Consider the following 21,402-nt stretch of genomic DNA (forward strand, 5'->3'; position numbering starts at 1 on the left):
ATGGATTGTCCCGCCCTTTAACCCTGAACCTGCGGAATGCTATTACTATTTGGGAAAAACCATCATGAAAGAATTTCCAGACAGTTTCCACATCAGGGATAAACTCAATCTGCTCCAGTCAAGATAAAACAAATCATGAAAGAAAGTCTGCTCATTAAAACTCTTCAAATGTCTCTTACGAATAAAACGTGGGTTTGTCGATGGAACCTTAGTATTTCTAACAGCAACAACAGCACAATGGTCACTTAAATCATTAGAAAAAACACCAACCGCAGAATATTTATGTGAAACATTTGTCAATATCAAATCAATCAGGGGTTCTTTTTTGGGGCATTTAAGTTTTGGGCGAGTGGGTGAGTTAATCAACTAGGTAAGACTCATAGAATTAGAAACATTTTTAAATCATCAGACACTGGCTTTAACCAACACCAGTTGAGATCAACAATCAAGATCATTTCACTGTAAAGATGTTTAGACAGAAGGTTCATCAGAGAAGAAAATACATCACCGAGAGCAGAGGAGGGTCTATAACAGCCAATCACAGTTATAGAGAGGCCCTTTGAAACCTCAATATTCAGGTTTCTCAATATTGCAAGAAATTCAAACTGTTTACAAATAGTTTCAGACTTTGCCACACTTACAGGGAATTTCGTTTTTACATATTTAGCCACACCCCCACCTTTCTGAACTCGATCAGTACGATAAACATTGTAACTACTTATACAAATATCCTTATCAAAAACAGACTTGCTGAGCCAGGTTTCAGAAAACACAATTACATCAGCATCAGTTGATTTACCCCAAATCCTAACCCCATCCATTTTTGACAAGATGCTGCGTGCATTTAAATGAAAAATACATCTAGATTTCAAATCAGAGAGGGTTTGAAGACATTGCATATCAGGGCCAGGGTTAGGTTGCACGTAACCTGATATCAACAAAAGACCTCTGTTTAATAACCTTGCACGGCTTCTCTTTTTAAGAGACCTACTGCAAGCGAATTTTACAAGTGAGTTTCTAGACAATACAAAACAGTCATTTAACCCCATCAGACTTTGGTAGAGACACAAATTCGTACTGTTCACATCATGCCACAAGTGCATCGGCACTTGGACGAGTGGACCGAGTGAAAAAGAGCGAGTTCCTGCAGACAAAATTTCTAATGGACGGGAGAGCACATTGTCAGATGTACTCACCCAGCGACAATGTTCGTTTTCAGTGCACAAAGCAATACCACGAAAATTGTAATTTTCTCTGAGAAATGTAAAAAATAGAGACCAAGGAAGGTAAGGGGAGAGAGGGGCAGCGTGTATGTATGAGTCTGAATGTGAGTGTTTGTGCGTGTGAGTAGATTGGGTGTTGAGGTCGATTGAGAGAACGGGTTGGGGATTGTTGAGCTGCCACTGACAGTCAGGCGAAGAGTAAAAAGGAGCAGCTTGGACGAGACACTCAGCAGACGAAGGAGGAACTCAGGCCAGCCAGAGATAGAGTTACTTTGGTCAACTTCAAGTAATGAAGTGCAGAGTTTATCTTTACACCAGCAAAAGCAAATGAGTTTGCACTACACAATAAGGAAGTTACTCAACCATAAATAAATAGGTTATTAGTAGGTTAAAATGTACTAGTCACAGACAAACGACATGACATGCTGCCATCTTGAACACTCGTGGACCACTAAGTAGTCTACTGGAGCAAGGCTCTGGAGCAATGAACCGCCCTTGCTGTCTCTGCCTGGCCGGTTCCCCTCTCTCCACTGGGATTCTCTGCCTCTAAACCCTATTACAGGGGCTGAGTCACTGGCTTACTGGTGCTCTTTCATGCCGTCCCTAGGAGGGGTGCGTCACTTGAGTGGGTTGAGTCACTGATGTGATCTTCCTGTCTGGGTTGGCGCCCCCCCTTGGGTTGTGTCGTGGCGGAGATCTTTGTGGGCTATACTCGGCCTTGCCTCAGGATGGTAAGTTGGTGGTTGAAGATATCCCTCTAGTGGTGTGGGGGCTGTGCTTTGGCAAAGTGGGTGGGGTTATATTCTTCCTGTTTGGCCCTGTCCGGGGGTACCTGTCTCATTCTCCAGTATTTATATTTCAGTACTTTATGTGTCGGGGGGCTAGGGTCAGTTCGTTATATCTGGAGTACTTCTCCTGTCTTATCCGGTGTCCTGTGTGAATTTAAGTATCCTCTCTCTAATTCTCTCTTCTCTCTTTCTTTCTTTCTCTCTCTCGGAGGACCTGAGCAGTAGGACCATGCCTCAGGACTACCTGGCATGAATGACTCCTTGCTGTCTCCAGTCCAACTGGCCGTGCTGCTGCTCCAGTTTCAAATGTTCTGCCTGCGGCTATGGAATCCTGACCTGTTCACCGGACGTGCTACCTTGTCCCTGACCTATTATTTGACCATGCTGGTCATTTATGAACATTTCAACATCTTGGCCATGTTCTGTTATAATCTCCACCCGGCACAGCCAGAAGAGGAGGCCACCCCTCATAGCCTGGTTCCTCTCTAGGTTTCTTCCTAGGTTTTGGCCTTTCTAGGGAGTTTTTCCTAGCCAACGTGCTTCAACACCTGCATTGCTTGCTGTTTGGAGTTTTAGGCTGGGTTTCTGTACAGCACTTTGAGATATCAGCTGATGTACGAAGGGCTATATAAATAATTTGATTTGATTTGATCTTTCCATACCGTACCTCAATTCCATACCATATCTTACCATACCATACTTCAATATCATACCATATCTTACCATACCCTACCATACCATACCTCAACACCATACCATATCTTACCATACCATACCTCAATTCCATACCATACCATATCTTACCATACCATAACTCAATACCATACCATACCTTAATACCATATCTCAATATCATACCATATCTTACCATACCATCCTTCAATATCATACCATATCTTACCATACCATCCTTCAATATCATACCATATCTTACCATACCCTACCATACCATACCTCAATACCATACCATATCTTACCATACCATACCTCAATTCCATACCATACTATATCTTACCATACCATACCTCAATACCATACCATACCTTAATAGCATACCATATCTCAATATCATACCATACCCTACCATACCATACCGCAATACCATACCATACCATATCTTACCATACTATACCTCAACACCACACCATATCTTACCATACAATTCCTCAAAACCATACCTTAATACCATACCATATCTTACCATACTATACGTTAATATCATACTATATCATACCATACCATAATACCATAACATATCTTGCCATACTTGACCATACCATAATACCTTACCATATCTTACCCTACCATACCTTAAAGGATACCATACCATACCATAACTTAATTCCACACCATAGTCCTGGTAACCCCAGGGGCTGCACATTTTAGTGTTTGTCCTAGCACTACCCACCTGATTCAAATAACAATTCAAATCATTATTTGAGTCCGCTGTGAAGTGCAAAAATCAAAACGTGCCCCTAGGGGGGCCTCAGGACCGAGTTTGGGAAACGCTGTATTAATACCATACCAAGCCCTCGTAGCGGCTCTCATCAACACACACACACACACACACACACACACACACACACACACACACACACACACACACACACACACACACACACACACACACACACACACACACACACACACCACTGCCCCCAGAGCCTTAATCCATCCCGTTTTCCTTTCAGCTCTTTCTCCTTCACATTCAACACTGCATAACTCACAAATTGAGAAGAAAAGAGAGACAGCCATAGATTCTGTTATTGTTGCTTCTGTAAAGGAAGTGTAAAATATGAAGAGATTCCAGCTCTTCTGATGGATCGACCTGAGTAACAATAGAATTAATTGAACTGGCTGATTCACATGGAGCACCATACTCCTCTCTCGGATTCATATGCAATATTGCTCCCAGTATAACAAAAGACGATCCATCTATGTCCTGACGTTTTTAATCTAATGTTCCCATGTTGTATCAAATAAAATAAAATGTTATTTGTCACAAGCACTGAATACAACAGGTGTAGACTTTACAGTGAAATGCTTACTTACAAGCCCTTAACCAGTTTTCAGAAGAATTGGCGTTAAGAAAGTACTTACAAAAATAAACTGAAGTAAAAAAAACAAAAAAAAGGAAGAAAAAATGTGAAAAAATAACTAATAATTAAAGAGCAACAATATTATAACAGTAGCCAGGCAATATACAGGGGGTACCGGTGCAGAGTCAACATGTTGGGGTTAGGCGAGGTAATTGAGGTAGTATGTACATGTAGGTAAAGGTAAAGTGGCTATGCATAGGTAATAAACAGAGAGAAGCAGCAGCGTAAAGATTGGGGGGGGGGGTCTTATGGCTTGAGGGTAGAAGCTGTTAAGAAGCCTTTTTGACCTAGACATGGCACTCCGGTACCACTTGCCACCCAGTAGCAGAGAGAACAGTCTATGACTAGGGTGGCTGGAGTCTTTGGCAATTTTTAGGGCCTTGCTCTGACACCACCTGGTATAGAGGTCCTAAATGGCAGGAAGCTTGGCCCCAGTGATGTACTGGGCCTGTATGCACTACCCTCTGTAGTGCCTTGCGGACAGAGTCCGATCAGTTGACATACCAGGCGATGATGCAACCAGTGCTCTTGATGGTGCACCTGTACAACTTTTGAGGATTTGAGGACCCATGCCAAATCTTTTCAGTCTCCTGAGGGGGTATAGGTGTTATCGTGCCCTCTTCACGACTGTCTTGGTGTGTTTGGACCATGATCATTTGTTGATGTGGACATCAAGGAACTTGAAGCTCTCAACCTGGTCCACTACAGCCTTGTCGATGAGAATGGGGGTGTGCCCGACCCTCCTTTTCCTGTAGTCCACGATTATCTCCTTTGTCTTGATCACATTGAGGGAGAGGTTGTTACCTTGGCACCATACTTCCAGGTCTCTGACCTCCTCCCTATTGGATGTCTCATCGTTGACGGTGATCAGGCCTACCACTGTTGTGTCATCAGCTAACTTAATGATGGTGTTGGAGTCGTGCTTGGACATGCAGTCATGGGTGAACAGAGAGTACGGGGGGGGGACTGAGGGAGTCCAGGATCCAGCTGCAGAGGGAGGTGTTCAGTCAGAGGGTCCTTAGCTTAGTGATGAGCTTTGAGGGCACTAAGGTGTTGAACACTGTGCTGTAGTCAATGAATAGCATTCTCACATAGGTGTTCTTTTTGTCGGTGGGAAAGGGCATTATGGAGTGCAATAGAGATGGCATTATCTGTGGATCTGTTGGGGCGGTATGAAAATTGGGGTAGGTATAGGGTTTCTGGGATAATGGTGTTTATGTGAGACATGACCAGCCTTTCAAGGCACTTCATGCCTATAGACATGAGTGCTACAGGTCGGTAGTCATTTAGGCAAGTTACCATGTTGTTCTTGGGCACAGGGACTACGGTGGTCTGCTTGAAACATGTTGGTATTACAGGCTCGGTCAGGGACAGGTTTAAAATGTCAGTGAAGACATTTGCCAGTTGGTCAGCTTGGAGTACATGTCCTGGTAATCTGTCTGGAGCGGCGGCCTTGTGAATGTTAACCTGTTTTAAGGTCTTACTCACATCGGCTACAAAGTGTGTGATAACACAGTTGTCCGGAGAAGTTGGTGCTCTCATTCATGCTTCGGTGTTGTTTGCCTCGAAGCGACCTTAGAAGTAATTTAGCTTGTCTGGTGGGTATGTGTCACTGGGCAGCTCGCTGCTTCCCTTTGTAGTCCGTAATAGTTTGCAAAGCCCTGCCACATCCGACGAGCATCAGAGCTGGTATAGTACGATTCAATCTTAATCCTGTATTGACGCTTTGCCTGTTTGATGGTTCGTTGGAGGGCATAGCGGGATTTCTTATAAGCTTCCGGGTTAGAGTCCCGCTCCTTGAAAGCGGCAACTCTACCCTTTAGCTCAGTGCAGATGTTGCCTGTAAACCATAGTTTCTGTTTGGGGTATGTACGTACGGTCACTGTGGGGACGACGTCATCGATGCATTGATGAAGCCAGTGACTGACGTGGTGTACTCCTGAATGGCACCGGAAGAATCCCGGAACTTATTCCAGTCTGTGCTTGCAAAACAGTCCTGTTGCTTAGCATCTGCGTCATCTGACCACTTCCGTATTGAGCGAGTCACTGGTACTTCCTGCTTTAGTTTGTGCTTGTAAGCCGGAATCAGGAGAATAGAGTTAGAGTCAAATTTGCCAAATGGAGGTAGAGGGAGAGCTTTGTACGCGCCTCTGTGTGTGGAGTAAAGGTGGTCTAGAGTTTTTTTTCTCCTCTGGTTGCACATGTAACATGCTGGTAGAATGAGGTAACACGGATTTAAGTTTCCCCGCATTAAAGTCCCCGGCCACTAGGAGCGCTGCCTCTGAATGAGCATTTTCTTGATTGCTTATGGCCTTATACAGCTTCTTGAATGTGGTCTTAGTGCCGGCATTGGTTTGTTGTGGTAAATGGAAAGCTATGAAAATATAGATGAAATCTCTTTGGAAAACTTTGGTAAATCATGTGGTTTACAGCTTATCATGAGATACTCTATCTCAGATGAGCAAAAACCTCATGATTTCATTAATATTAGATTTCGTGCACCAGCTGTTATTGACAAATAGACATAGACCGCCACCCCTTGTCTTACTGGAGGCAACTGTTCTATCTTGCTGATGCATTGAAAACCCCGCCAGATGTATGTTATCCATGTCGTCGTTCAGCCACGACTCTGTGAAACATAAGATATTACATCTGAGCTCATCCATTTTATTATCCAATGATTACAAGTTGGCTTATAGGACTGATTGTATAGGCGGATTACCGACATGCCGTCGGATCCTTACAAGGCACCCTGACCTACATCCCCAATATCTCTGTCTCTTCTTCATGCAAATGGGCCTCGTCCAGTGTCTGAAGTGTAAATCCTTCACGTCCGACTCATTAAAGAAAAATCTTTGTCCAATACGAGGTGAGTAATCGCTGTCCTGATATCCAGAAGCTCTTTTCGGTCATAAGAGACGGTGGCAGAAACATTGTGTACAAATAAATTACAAATAACACAAAAAAACACACACAATAGCAGAATTGGTTAGGAGCCCGTAAAACGGCAGCCATCTCCTCCGGGGCCATTAGTGACATACAAGACTTCTTACAGACAGGAGTCTTTCCACATCCATCACATAATCTATATATAGACCTGTCCTTATAACAGCAATCCTGTTCAACTTTGAACTATCAGAATTATTCATGGTCTTTTGAGCAGTGAGACATCCAATTCCCTATATAGGGCACTTCCTTTGGCCAGAGCACTATAGGCCTGTATAAGGAATATGGTTCGGTTTAGGATGCCAGCCTTAGTCTTTTTCCTGGCTCCATCTGCTTTTCTACCATGACTTATGTCTTAATTCTTCTTCTATATGATGCTTAGTGGTTTGTACAACAGAAGAGTAGCAGAGACCTGGTTTAGTAGCAGGTACAGTATAATAAACGTACATTAGCCTATAATTAAATGTCATGATGTTATGGATACTGTTCAAACTCATAAAAAATAATTGAAGCTGAATCAGGAAGGAAGTAATTCAGAGGACAAGGGATACACCACTATAAATACTCTCCTTCCTTCTGGTGTCTGTGTAGGTCAGTGGTGGCTGGTAACCTAAAACATTGAGGAGGACAATGGATGAAATAACCTAATGGGAGAACAATGCTATTAACTTCCTTTTTTCTCAATTTCCGCTTGACTGACGTGCCCAAAGTAAACTGCCTGATGCTCAGGCCCTGTAGAAATGTTAAAATAATGTATGAGACTATAGTCTCAATAGTCTCATACAATTTATTTCTTTGAGAGAGACCATGCTCTTACAATGGAAAGTATAGGAGCATTCTGAATTCTAGCTCCCAGGATGCCATTCCTTACACAGGGCGTCAGTCTATGTTCAAGGTTTCAGGCTTGTAACTTCCAAAATGAATGAGAAATATGAATTTAAGCGCAGGGACAGAGTCTTGGAAATTCGTGTTTGGGTGCGAAATGAAGACATGACGCACCTGCTAAAATCGGTTTCCTTTTGAACATACTTCTTTCGTAAGAAATACTATAGTTTGATTACATTTTAGGGTATCTGAGGAGTAAATAGAAATGTATTTTGACTTGTTGAAAACAAAGTTAAGCGCTAGATTTTCGGATTTACATTCTCTGCCCGTTGAACGAGTGGATTACTCAAATCGATGGCGCCAACAAAACAGACTTTTGGGATATAAAGAAGGATTTTATAAAAAATAACATGTTTTGTCGTTTTGTTAGATAAAAATATAAAACAACAAAACATGTTATAGCTGGAACACTATGGATGACAAATCAGGGGAAGATTTTCAAAAGGTAAGTTAATATTTAATCGCTATTTGTGCATTTTTGAGACATGTGCCGGTGGAAAAATATTTTGATGTGGGGCGCCGTCCTCAAACAATCACATGGCATGCTTTGGCTGTAATGGCTACTGTAAATTGGACAGTGCAGTTAGATTAACAAGAATTTGAGCTTTCAACCGATATAAGATACTTGTATGAACCTAAATGGTCCTTCTGTAGCACAGTTGGTAGAGCATGGCGCTTGTAACGCCAGGGTAGTGGGTTCGATTCCCGGGACCACCCATACGTAGAATGTATGCACACATGACTGTAAGTCGCTTTGGATAAAAGCGTCTGCTAAATGGCATATATTATTATATTATTATTAATATCCATAATTTTTATGACTGATGTGGTGCGCCCTTCAGTTTCACGGAAAGTTGTCCCACTAGCAGGACGCCTAGCCCAAACTTAAGGAGAGGACAAGGCTATACAGCTACTGGCAGATACTCCACTATCACTACTGTTACCATTATTCCTATCTGTACAGATAGGGAAAAAACATTAAACTACTATATTTTCTGTATCCTGGAATGAACAAGAATCATAATGTGCTGGGCACCAGGAAGTGCAGTTCTAATGCAATTTCAGTCATAGGAGATGTAGATATATCCATTTTAGTCTAAAAGTAATAAGGTGATTATGAAATACAGTGCTGACTTCTCTCAGTATTACAGTAGCTAAGAATAGAACTGGCCTAGAGCTTGGGCTTATTTCTGTTACAGTCATCTCAGGCATGTATTCAAACAGATGTGCTTTGAGAACCTTTTTTAAATCTAGGACAGATGAGGGGTGTGATAGCCAAAACATTATCTCTGTACTGCCTCTCAGAAATGTCATCTCAGAAGCACTAGGAATTAACAGTGTTGACCCAGTGAAGGACAAATATATGTCTAGACATCAGCTTATACAAGATGTTACATCAAACCTACCCAAGTACATCATGGAGTTACATGACCTTGAAATGCCATGATTCCTCATGTTAACTAACTAGGGACAGAAGGGTTTTATTATGCACAAAGAAGCTCTTATCGAAAGGATTGAGGTTGCTCAAATTCAAGAGAAAGGGAATGTCTCAGAAATTGATACACTGTCATTCTTACACTGTGGGGAAAGAGATTAGGGAAGTAGAAATTAGAACCACATTATGATGTCATACAAGGAACTCAGCGTTTGTTTTGAAACATGTAGAAGTACGTTCCAAACCAAATGCTTAGTTCCTTGAAACTGATTACAGTTGTTAGTCAGCATCATATTTGAGTTGTATCTACAAAATGAAGTACAGAATGCAACTGCCTTGGCACACTGTGGTACCTAACACAAGCGTAAAGCATTAATATCTGTACATGGATGAGTGTACTTCCTGAGTGGGGGGTCCACTGCATCCCCCAGGACCGGATCCTCCAGGACTCTACCGCCCAGGACTCCAACCCCAGGAATCCAACCCCCAGGACCATCCTCCAGGACTCCAACCCCAGGACTACAGCCCCAGGACTCCAGTCCCAGGAATCCAACCCCCAAGACCATCCTCCAGGACTCCAACCCCAGGACTCCAGCCCCAAAAATCCAACCCCCAGGACCATCCTCCAGTACTCTACCACCCAGGACTCCAGCCCCAGGACTCCATTACCCAGGACTCCAGCCCCCAGGACTCCATCCCCCAGGACCATCCTCCAGGACTCCATCCCCCAGGACTCCATCACCCAGTACTCCAGCCCCAGGACTCCATCCCCCAGGACCATCCTCCAGGACTCCATCCCCCAGGACCATCCTCCAGGACTCCATCACCCAGGACTCCAGCCCCAGGACTCCAACCCCCAGGACCATCCGCCAGGACCATCCACCAGGACTCCAACCCCCAGGATTCTAACCGCGAGGACCATCCCCTAGGACTCCAATAGCCAGGACTCCATCCCCCAGTCCTCCTTCCCCCAGAGAGATAGTTTGATGGACAGTGAATGCTGCTTCTCTCCAGAGCCTGATCTACACACTATGAGGTGTCCAGGCACAACAAGGAGTACTGAGGCATGGAGGAAGGCCTGTGATACCAACACAGGCACACTGAGACACTGTGATGCCTTTGCTGTTCTATGACAAATCCCTGAAAATACTGAAACACCAGTGTTGAAGAAGATACTGAAAATATAGTTTATCAAGCTACCAATTACTTGACAGTGGAATCATTTAAGCTACACTACAGCTACCCTTAAGAAAAATAGAGTTTACCTAACTCAAATTACTTTGAAAAAGAACATGCAAACTACTTTGTGAAAAATAATACAAATCGCAAGAACAGAACTTTGGGGTCAGATGTTAACAGAATGTGTAATTTAGACTATTAAACCCCAAAACTATGTTTCACGTCAGAATTAGGCTGGTCTGATGACAATAAAGAAAATACACTCTTACCTATTTCAACCGTATTTTATTTTTGCAAATAAAACCCACTGGGCACAGACGTCAATTCAATGTCTCATCCACATTGGTTCAACGTTGGAAACAATGTTGATTCAACCGGTGTGTGTCCAGTGGGTCGTTCGAGTAGTTGGCTACACTGCTACACAACAACAAACAGCATTTAACTAACATTTAGCATTTAACTAACACTGTGAAACACTGAAACATTACAACACAGAAATGTTGAAACACAAACCACTTAAATCACCTAAGCAATGAAACACCGAAGCACTGAAACACCGAAGCACTGAAACACCGAAGCATTGAAACACCGAAGCACTGAAACACCTAAGCATTGAAACACCGAAGCACTGAAACACCGAAGCATTGAAACACCGAAGCACTGAAACACCGAAGCACTGAAACACCGAAGCACTGAAACACCGAAGCATTGAAACACCGAAGCATTGAAACACCGAAGCATTGAAACACCGAAGCATTGAAACACCGAAGCATTGAAACACCGAAGCATTGAAACACCGAAGCACTGAAACACCGAAGCATTGAAACACCGAAGCACTGAAACACCTAAGCACTGAAACACCGAAGCATTGAAACACCTAAGCATTGAAACACCGAAGCACTGAAACACCGAAGCACTGAAACACCGAAGCACTGAAACACCGAAGCATTGAAACACCGAAGCACTGAAACACCGAAGCATTGAAACACCGAAGCACTGAAACACCGAAGCACTGAAACACCTAAGCATTGAAACACCGAAGCATTGAAACACCGAAGCATTGAAACACCGAAGCATTGAAACACCGAAGCACTGAAACACCGAAGCATTGAAACACCGAAGCACTGAAACACCGAAGCATTGAAACACCGAAACATTGAAACACCGAAACTGACACTGAAACAAAGTAGTTCCATTGCTACCTCACACTGGAATAGTGAGACACTGAAAAACTTGAAACACTAGAAAATACTTAAACACCCAAACAAGGAAGCGCTGAAGCATATGGGGCGGCAGCGTAGCCTAGTGGTTAGAGCGTTGGACTAGTAACCGGAAGGTTGTGAGTTCAAGCTGACGAGCTGACAAGGTACAAATCTGTCGTTCTGCCCCTGAACAGGCAGTTAACCCACTGTTTACCAGGCCGTCATTGAAAATAAGAATATGTTCTTAACTGACTTGCCTGGTTAAATAAAGGTACAATTTTTAAAAAATAATATCAGCTGGCCTCTTGTTATCAGCCCCACACTGAAATACTTTGATGCCCACACCACATCAGTCAGCTCTGATAGGATCTATCACACCCACACCACATCAGTCAGCTCTGATAGGATCTATCACACCACATCAGTCAGCTCTGATAGGATCTATCACACCCACACCACATCAGTCAGCTCTGATAGGATCTGTGATGCCCACAATCTGCTCTGATAGGCTCCGTGATGACCACACCACGTCAGTCAGCTCTGATAGGATCTGTGATGACCACACCACGTCAGTCAGCTCTGATAGGATCTGTGATGACCACACCACGTCAGTCAGCTCTGATAGGATCTGTGATGCCCACATCACATCAGTCAGCTCTGATAGGATCTGTGATGCCCATACTCTGCGCTGATAGGCTCTGTGATGCACACACTCTGCGCTGATAGGCTCTGTGATGCACACACTCTGCGCTGATAGGCTCTGTGATGCACACACCACATCAGTCAGCCAGCTCTGATAGGCTCCGTGATGACCACTCCATGTCAGTCAGTCAGCTCTGATAGGCTCCGTGATGACCACACTCTGCTCTGATAGGCTCTGTGATGCCAGTCAGCCAGCTCTTCTCTGATAGGCTCTGTGGTTGACTACCCCATGTCAGCCAAGCCATGCAGGTCTCAGCATCTCAGGATTCATAAGAGTGTCATCTCTGAGTGGCACCCAGCCAAGTCTCTCTCTGCAGGGTGGCTGTGAGCTACATGATCAGCGCTCAAGGCTGTCTGACTCTAACAGAGATTTCCACAACGTATATCATTTCAGTAGAGGTAACTGTAGGACAGTAAAGCAGCCTACCAACGTATGCACGGGTAAAATAACACACACACACACACACACGTGAATGTGAGTACACACACACACACACAAACACACAACCTCACACATACAGCACCAAAGAGTGTTCGAACAGATGTTTCACTTCCTCCTCAGTAATTAGTGCCTATTGATATCGTAACAAGAGGACAGTGTGGTTCATGGTTCACTTCCTCCTCAGTAATTAGTGCCTATTGATATCGTAACAAGAGGACAGTGTGATTCATGGTTCACTTCCTCCTCAGTAATTAGTGCCTATTGATATCGTAACAAGAGGACAGTGTGATTCATGGTTCACTTCCTCCTCAGTAATTAGTGCCTATTGATATCGTAACAAGAGGACAGTGTGATTCATGGTTCACTTCCTCCTCAGTAATTAGTGCCTATTGATATCGTAACAAGAGGACAGTGTGATTCATGGTTCACTTCCTCCTCAGTAATTAGTGCCTATTGATATCGTAACAAGAGGACAGTGTGATTCATGGTTCACTTCCTCCTCAGTAATTAGTGCCTATTGATATCGTAACAAGAGGACAGTGTGATTCATGGTTCACTTCCTCCTCAGTAATTAGTGTCTATTGATATCATAACAAGAGGACAGTGCGATTCATGTTTCACTTCCTCCTGACTCTCAGTACATCAGGCTGAGATATAGCCAGAGGCTGACTCCACTGTGATCCCTGAGCAACACCTCTCTCTCATCAAGCACCCTTACACACACACGCACACACACACACACACACACACACACACACACACACACACACACACACACACACACACACACACACACACACACACACACACACACACACACACACACACACACACACACACTAACCTAAAGTTACATAAAAATAAATCACGGGTAGAAGGGCAGTGAACCAGAATTGTCAAAAAGTCAAATGTCAAATGACGATTAGACAAATGAAGAATCCCCTCCCATGACCATAACCTTAATGATTTATAACAGTATTATTAATCTATCCCAACACTCCTAATTAATCTACTAAAAACAAAAAACATTCCTTCCTACAGGAACTCACTCAATTTGTGTACTGTTCAAACTTGTCATTACAAACTCATTTAAATATGGGTTATGGGACCTAGAAAGACCATTTAGTTTTATTTACATTTAGTACTGACTTTAGAGTCAATAGTGACCTCTACAGTGCTAGAAAATCTGTCTTCCAATTTGAAAAGGCTTGGTCAACTGATGGAGCAATGGAATACAACACTGAATCTGTGGAATACAACACTGAATCTGTGGAATACAACACTGTATCTGTGGAATACAACACTGTATCTGTGGAATACAACACTGTATCTGTGGAATACAACACTGTATTTGTGGAATACAACACTGTATCTGTGGAATACAACACTGAATCTGTGGAATACAACACTGTATCTGTGGAATACAACACTGAATCTGTGGAATACAACACTGTATCTGTGGAATACAACACTGTATCTGTGGAATTACAACACTGTATCTGCGGAATACAACACTGTATCTGTGGAATACAACACTGTATCTGTGGAATACAACACTGTATCTGTGGAATACAACACTGTATTTGTGGAATACAACACTGTATCTGTGGAATACAACACTGTATCTGTGGAATACAACACTGTATCTGTGGAATACAACACTGTATCTGTGGAATACAACACTGAATCTGTGGAATACAACACTGTATCTGTGGAATACAACACTGTATCTGTGGAATACAACACTGTATCTGTGGAATACAACACTGTATTTGTGGAATACAACACTGTATCTGTGGAATACAACACTGTATCTGTGGAATACAACACTGAATCTGTGGAATACAACACTGTATCTGTGGAATACAACACTGTATCTGTGGAATACAACACTGTATCTGTGGAATGCAACACTGTATCTGTGGAATACAACACTGAATCTGTGGAATACAACACTGTATCTGTGGAATACAACACTGTATCTGTGGAATGCAACACTGTATCTGTGGAATACAACACTGTATCTGTGGAATACAACACTGAATCTGTGGAATACAACACTGTATCTGTGGAATACAACACTGTATCTGTGGAATACAACACTGTATCTGTGGAATACAACACTGTATCTGTGGAATACAACACTGTATCTGTGGAATGCAACACTGTATCTGTGGAATACAACACTGTATCTGTGGAATACAACACTGTATCTGTGGAATACAACACTGTATCTGTGGAATACAACACTGTATCTGTGGAATACAACACTGTATCTGTGGAATACAACACTGTATCTGTGGAATACAACACTGAATCTGTGGAATACAACACTGTGTCTGTGGAATACAACACTGAATCTGTGGAATACAACACTGTATCTGTGGAATACAACACTGAATCTGTGGAATACAACACTGAATCTGTGGAATACAACACTGTATCTGTGGAATACAACACTGTATCTGTGGAATACAACACTGTATCTGTGGAATACAACACTGTATCTGTGGAATACAACACTGAATCTGTGGAATACAACACTGTATCTGTGGAATACAACACTGTATCTGTGGAATACAACACTGAATCTGTGGAATACAACACTGTATCTGTGGAATACAACACTGTATCTGTGGAATACAACACTGTATCTGTGGAATACAACACTGTATCTGTGGAATGCAACACTGTATCTGTGGAATGCAACACTGAATCTGTGGAATACAACACTGAATCTGTGGAATACAACACTGTATCTGTGGAATACAACACTGTATCTGTGGAATACAACACTGTATCTGTGGAATGCAACACTGAATCTGTGGAATACAACACTGAATCTGTGGAATACAACACTGTATCTGTGGAATACAACACTGTATCTGTGGAATACAACACTGTATCTGTGGAATACAACACTGAATCTGTGGAATACAACACTGTATCTGTGGAATACAACACTGTATCTGTGGAATACAACACTGTATCTGTGGAATACAACACTGAATCTGTGGAATACAACACTGTATCTGTGGAATACAACACTGTATCTGTGGAATACAACACTGTATCTGTGGAATACAACACTGTATCTGTGGAATACAACACTGTATCTGTGGAATGCAACACTGTATCTGTGGAATACAACACTGTATCTGTGGAATACAACACTGTATCTGTGGAATACAACACTGTATCTGTGGAATACAACACTGAATCTGTGGAATACAACACTGTATCTGTGGAATACAACACTGTATCTGTGGAATACAACACTGTATCTGTGGAATACAACACTGTATCTGTGGAATACAACACTGTGTCTGTGGAATACAACACTGTATCTGTGGAATACAACACTGTATCTGTGGAATACAACACTGAATCTGTGGAATACAACACTGTATCTGTGGAATACAACACTGTATCTGTGGAATACAACACTGTATTTGTGGAATACAACACTGTATCTGTGGAATACAACACTGAATCTGTGGAATACAACACTGTATCTGTGGAATGCAACACTGTATCTGTGGAATACAACACTGTATCTGTGGAATACAACACTGAATCTGTGAAATACAACACTGTATCTGTGGAATACAACACTGTATCTGTGGAATGCAACACTGTATCTGTGGAATACAACACTGTATCTGTGGAATACAACACTGAATCTGTGGAATACAACACTGTATCTGTGGAATACAACACTGTATCTGTGGAATACAACACTGTATCTGTGGAATACAACACTGTATCTGTGGAATACAACACTGAATCTGTGGAATACAACACTGAATCTGTGGAATACAACACTGAATCTGTGGAATACAACACTGTATCTGTGGAATACAACACTGTATCTGTGGAATACAACACTGTATCTGTGGAATACAACACTGTATCTGTGGAATGCAACACTGTATCACATGCATATGTGTATATATTTTTTGACATCATCTACCTTGATGGCCTGAGTTCTGTCATTGAGATAGTTATGAAACAAGTCTACAAACATGGAAGTCTACAAACATGGAAGTCTACAAACATGGAAGTCTACAAACATGGAAGCACAATTAATTCTATCATCTAAGGCATTTGCAATATTATTTACAACATGCACGGTAGCCATAGTGGTACCATGTTTAGGTCTGAATCCGGATTGGTTAATATTAAGAACACCGTTTACTGATAGATCATAATGTAGCTGTTTGTTGACAAATTATTATATGATTTTTGCAAGACAAGGGAGCCTGGAAAGGGGTGGAAAAACAACACTTGGGCTTCTACTTCCAGCGTTTACATACTATATACATTTTACGGACAACGTATATTTTACATTGGTTAACTTGTTGTTTTTAGTCCCTCCCTTTAGCTAGTTTTGATGTCTATTTGCCATATATTTTTCAACTGTTCTGTGATGCTTCACAAAAGATCTGAACTTTTCTATTCTTATAGTTTCTACAGATTGTAAATCAAAGATCAAGTGTTTTGCTATTATATTATAATGCATTATATTATTGATCCATTGACTTTTCAAATCACCCAGAGGACACTAAATGTTACAATTCTTCAGCCAAACCTGAACCTGCTACTAAAAACATGCTACTGTACATGTGGACAGTACCAAAACAAATGATCTAATGATTCTGTCTCTTTGCATCAAGATTTGCAGAGCTGGGATGGTTGTATCCCCATATATACATAATATTCTATTGGTTGCAAGAATTTTGTATAATAATTTAAAAAGAAAAACTCTATGTTTGGAATCAACCGTCATTTTGTGTATCAGTTCATAAATCATGTGCCATGAAATTGGCACATCAAAAATCTCTTCCCAACTATTTTACGACTTATAAGGCACACTTGTTTTTTTGGTCCCTAAGTGAAAAGGGTATAGTTTTTTATTTATCACAATTTTCTTGAATCAGTTCTGGTCTTTAATGCAGGGCCGACAGACGAGTTCCCTACCTTCACCCCTTTCCACTTTCCTCCTCCATTTTTACAGTAATGCTGCAATTACTTGGTTGTAATTTTGGTTAGAGCAGATATTTTCATATATTTCTGTTAGTTCCATGTGTGACATAACTCCACTAGTCCTATTTATGATATAATTTACAAGGATTATACAATTTTTAAAACATTATTTCAAAAATAATGTTATTTTTTTAATCAGTTATTGCATTTGAGTTTAAGCATAATATTTTGTTGATTTCTTATGAAGACGATGCCTGAGAGTACAGGAGAGTACCATGGATTAGTCTAGTTTTTTGACTCGGAGTTGCTCAGTCAGAGAGATAACAAATGGATGAGAAAAATGTGAGTGTCAAAACAGGGTCTAGTAGAAAAAAATAATAATAATAATAACAATCATGAAGGAACGCCTGGGGCAAGAATTAGTTTTATCTTCACAATTATACGATGGTCAGAGTTTTTCAATTTGGTATCTCTAAGACAATCAATACGCCAGTGGTTGCTGATATAATTTGCAAAATCACCAGTAGCCAAATACTTATGGGGACGGTTAGTCAGGAATGCAACACAAGATTTACATCTCCTAACACAACCAGTTTAGATACCAGAAAGGGTTTTAAATCATCAGAAATAGTACCAACAGCCTCCGCGAAGCGCCTGGGAGGCGGTAGACCTCACTAATAAATATATGCACATTCTAGCTTATGGCCACTTTTACAGCCAACAGCTCACACATTTCTGGGGACAGAGATGCTAAGAGAGCAACATGCCATAACAGAAGTCTATCACATCTAAAACGGCAACGTCCTTATCCATAATCAAATTATTCAGCCAGGTCTCTGAGATGACCGTAACGTCTGGGCTAGTAAACATACACCCATACATCCAGAAATGTTAAACCCTATGCCCTATGCAAGATGTGACAACAGCAGGAGTGTCCATGGTGGATAAATGGTGACATAATTGTTAATAGAATTGGATGAGCTAGCCACAATGGGCTTCCTGATTGCACACAAAATGGCAGAAATAATAATAGAATTCAGGTAAATGTGCACAAGATTACTATTATAAGTACCCCTATGCTTAGGAGCACATGCAGCAATACCATATCTTGATATGACAATTAGTAGCTTAGGTGGAGCTAACAACAGTGTGTTCCGTAAGGTAACTAACAGAGCTTTCAATGGAAATTCAAGATTAAACCGGCACAGAATGACTAATTACAATATCCCCTATCAACATGGGAAGCTGTGACAGAATGATATCAGCTCAACTGTGTAATATTGACATAAGCTCTGAACCACTTGTTTTTTCAAACACGGTCCTGTTTTATAAATTGCTGTGCTGAACAACGGACAGTTCATTACCTCTGTTATGTGTTGTGTGTATTTGTATTTAGTTTTGCTATAAAGGTGATGACGATACAATAATACACATGCACAATAAATAGGCCAACATCTAAAAATACATACAGCCTCATTGTATATATTTATATATATACAGTACCAGTCAAATATTTGGACACACCTACTCATTCAAGGGTTTTTCTTTATTTTTACTATTTTCTACATTGTAAAAACAATGAAATAACACATACGGAATCATGTACACATAGTAACAAAAAAGTGTTAAACAAATCAAAATGTATTTTATGTTTGAGATTCATCAAAGTAGCCACCCTTTGCCGTGATGACAGCTTTGAACACACTAGGCATTGTCTCAACCAGCTTCACCTGGAATGCTTTTCCAACAGTCTTGAAGGAGATCCCACATATGCTGAGCAATTGGTGGCTGCTTTTCCTTCACTCTGCTGTCCAACTCATCCCAAACTATCTCAACTGGGTTGAGGTCGGGTGATTCTGGAGGCCAGGTCATCTGATGCAGCACTCCATCACTATCCTTCTTGGTCAAATAGCCCTGACACAGCCTGGAGGTGTGTTGGGTCATTGTCCTGTTGAAAAACAAATGATAGTCCCACTAAGCCCAAGCCAGATGGGTTGGCGTATCGCTGCAGAATGCTGTGGTAGCCATGCTGGTTAAGTGTGCCTTGAATTCTAAATAAATCACTGACATTGTCACCAGCAAAGCACCTCCTCCGCTCCATGGTGGGAACTACACATGCGGAGATCATCCGTTCACCTACTCTGCATCTCACAAAGACATCGAGGTTGGAACCAAAAAATGTAAACTTGGACTCATCAGACCAAAGAACAGATTTCCACCGGTCTAATGTTCATTGCTCATGTTTCTTGGCCCAAGCAAGTATCTTCTTATTATTGGTGTCCTTTAGAAGTGGTTTCTTTGCAGCAATTCGACCATGAAGGCCTGATTCACACAGTCTCCTCTGAACAGTTGATGTTGAGATGTGTCTGTTATTAGAACTCTGCCATTTCTGAGGCTGGTAACTCTAATGAACTTATCCTCTGCAGCAGAAGTAACTCTGGGTCTTCCTTTCCTGTGGCGGTCCTCATGAGAACCAGTTTCATCATAGCGCTTGATTGTTTTTACTACTGCACTTGAAGAAAGTTCTTGAAATGTTCTGCATTTACTGACCTTCATGTCTTAAAGTAATGCTTCTAGTTGTTTATTTGAGCTGTTCTCGCCATAATATGGACTTGGCCTTTTACCAAATAGGGCTATCTTCTGTGTACCCCCTGCCTTGTCACAACACAACTGACTGGCATTAAGACGGAAAGAAATTTCACAAATTAATTTTGAACAAGGCACACTTGCTAAATGAAATGCATTTCTAGGTGAATATCTCATGAAACTGGTTGAGTGAATGCCAAGAGTGTTCAAAGCTGTCATCAAGGCAAAGGGTGGCTACTTAGAAGAATCTCAAATATCAAATATATTTTGATTTGCTTAACACTTTTTTGGTTACTACATGATTCCATATGTGTTATTTCATAGTTTTGATGTCCTCACTATTATTCTACAATGCAGAAAATAGTACAAAAATAAAGAAAGAAAAGCCCTTGAATGAGTAGGTGTGTCCAAACTTTTGACTGGTTCTGTAAGTCTAATGTTCACCTTTTGGACGCTGTATCCTTGTTTTTATGCGATGACTAGATTTTGAGTTACGTAAGTTTGGGTAAAAAAAATTGTCTGATGACCCCTTATACTGACAGCCCTGTAAACAATCCAGTGCATTGGTTCTTGGTAACGGCTGGACGGATCAGGACGAACGGCGGGGAGAGTGTTGTGTACATCGACATTGGTGTCTTGTTGGTTTACATATGATGGTAAGGAGATTTTAATTTAACATTGAGCTTTAAATATGTTATTTGTCACCTGTGCCGAATACAACAGTTGTAGACCTTACAGCGGAATGCTTACTTACAAGCCGTTTACCAGAGTAAAAATAATATTTACTAACTGAAGTTAAAAAATTAATAAAATAAGACAATAAAATTACAATAACAGCTCTATATACAGGGGTACCGGTACAAAGACAATGTGCGGGGGTACAGGTACAGGTAATTGAGGTAATATGTACATGTAGGTAGGGTTAAAGT

General features: G+C 41.4%; 1 protein-coding gene across 2 annotated transcripts in view; it reads right to left on the minus strand.

The window, feature by feature from the left end:
• The window catches only part of LOC118400624 (protein phosphatase 1 regulatory subunit 1A-like), a 49,688-nt gene that overhangs the window by 27,453 nt on the left and 833 nt on the right, over nucleotides 1-21,402 (minus strand). The window lies entirely within an intron of this gene.

Source organism: Oncorhynchus keta, chromosome 21 (genome assembly GCF_023373465.1).
Source record: "Oncorhynchus keta strain PuntledgeMale-10-30-2019 chromosome 21, Oket_V2, whole genome shotgun sequence".
Classification (NCBI taxonomy): domain Eukaryota; kingdom Metazoa; phylum Chordata; class Actinopteri; order Salmoniformes; family Salmonidae; genus Oncorhynchus; species Oncorhynchus keta.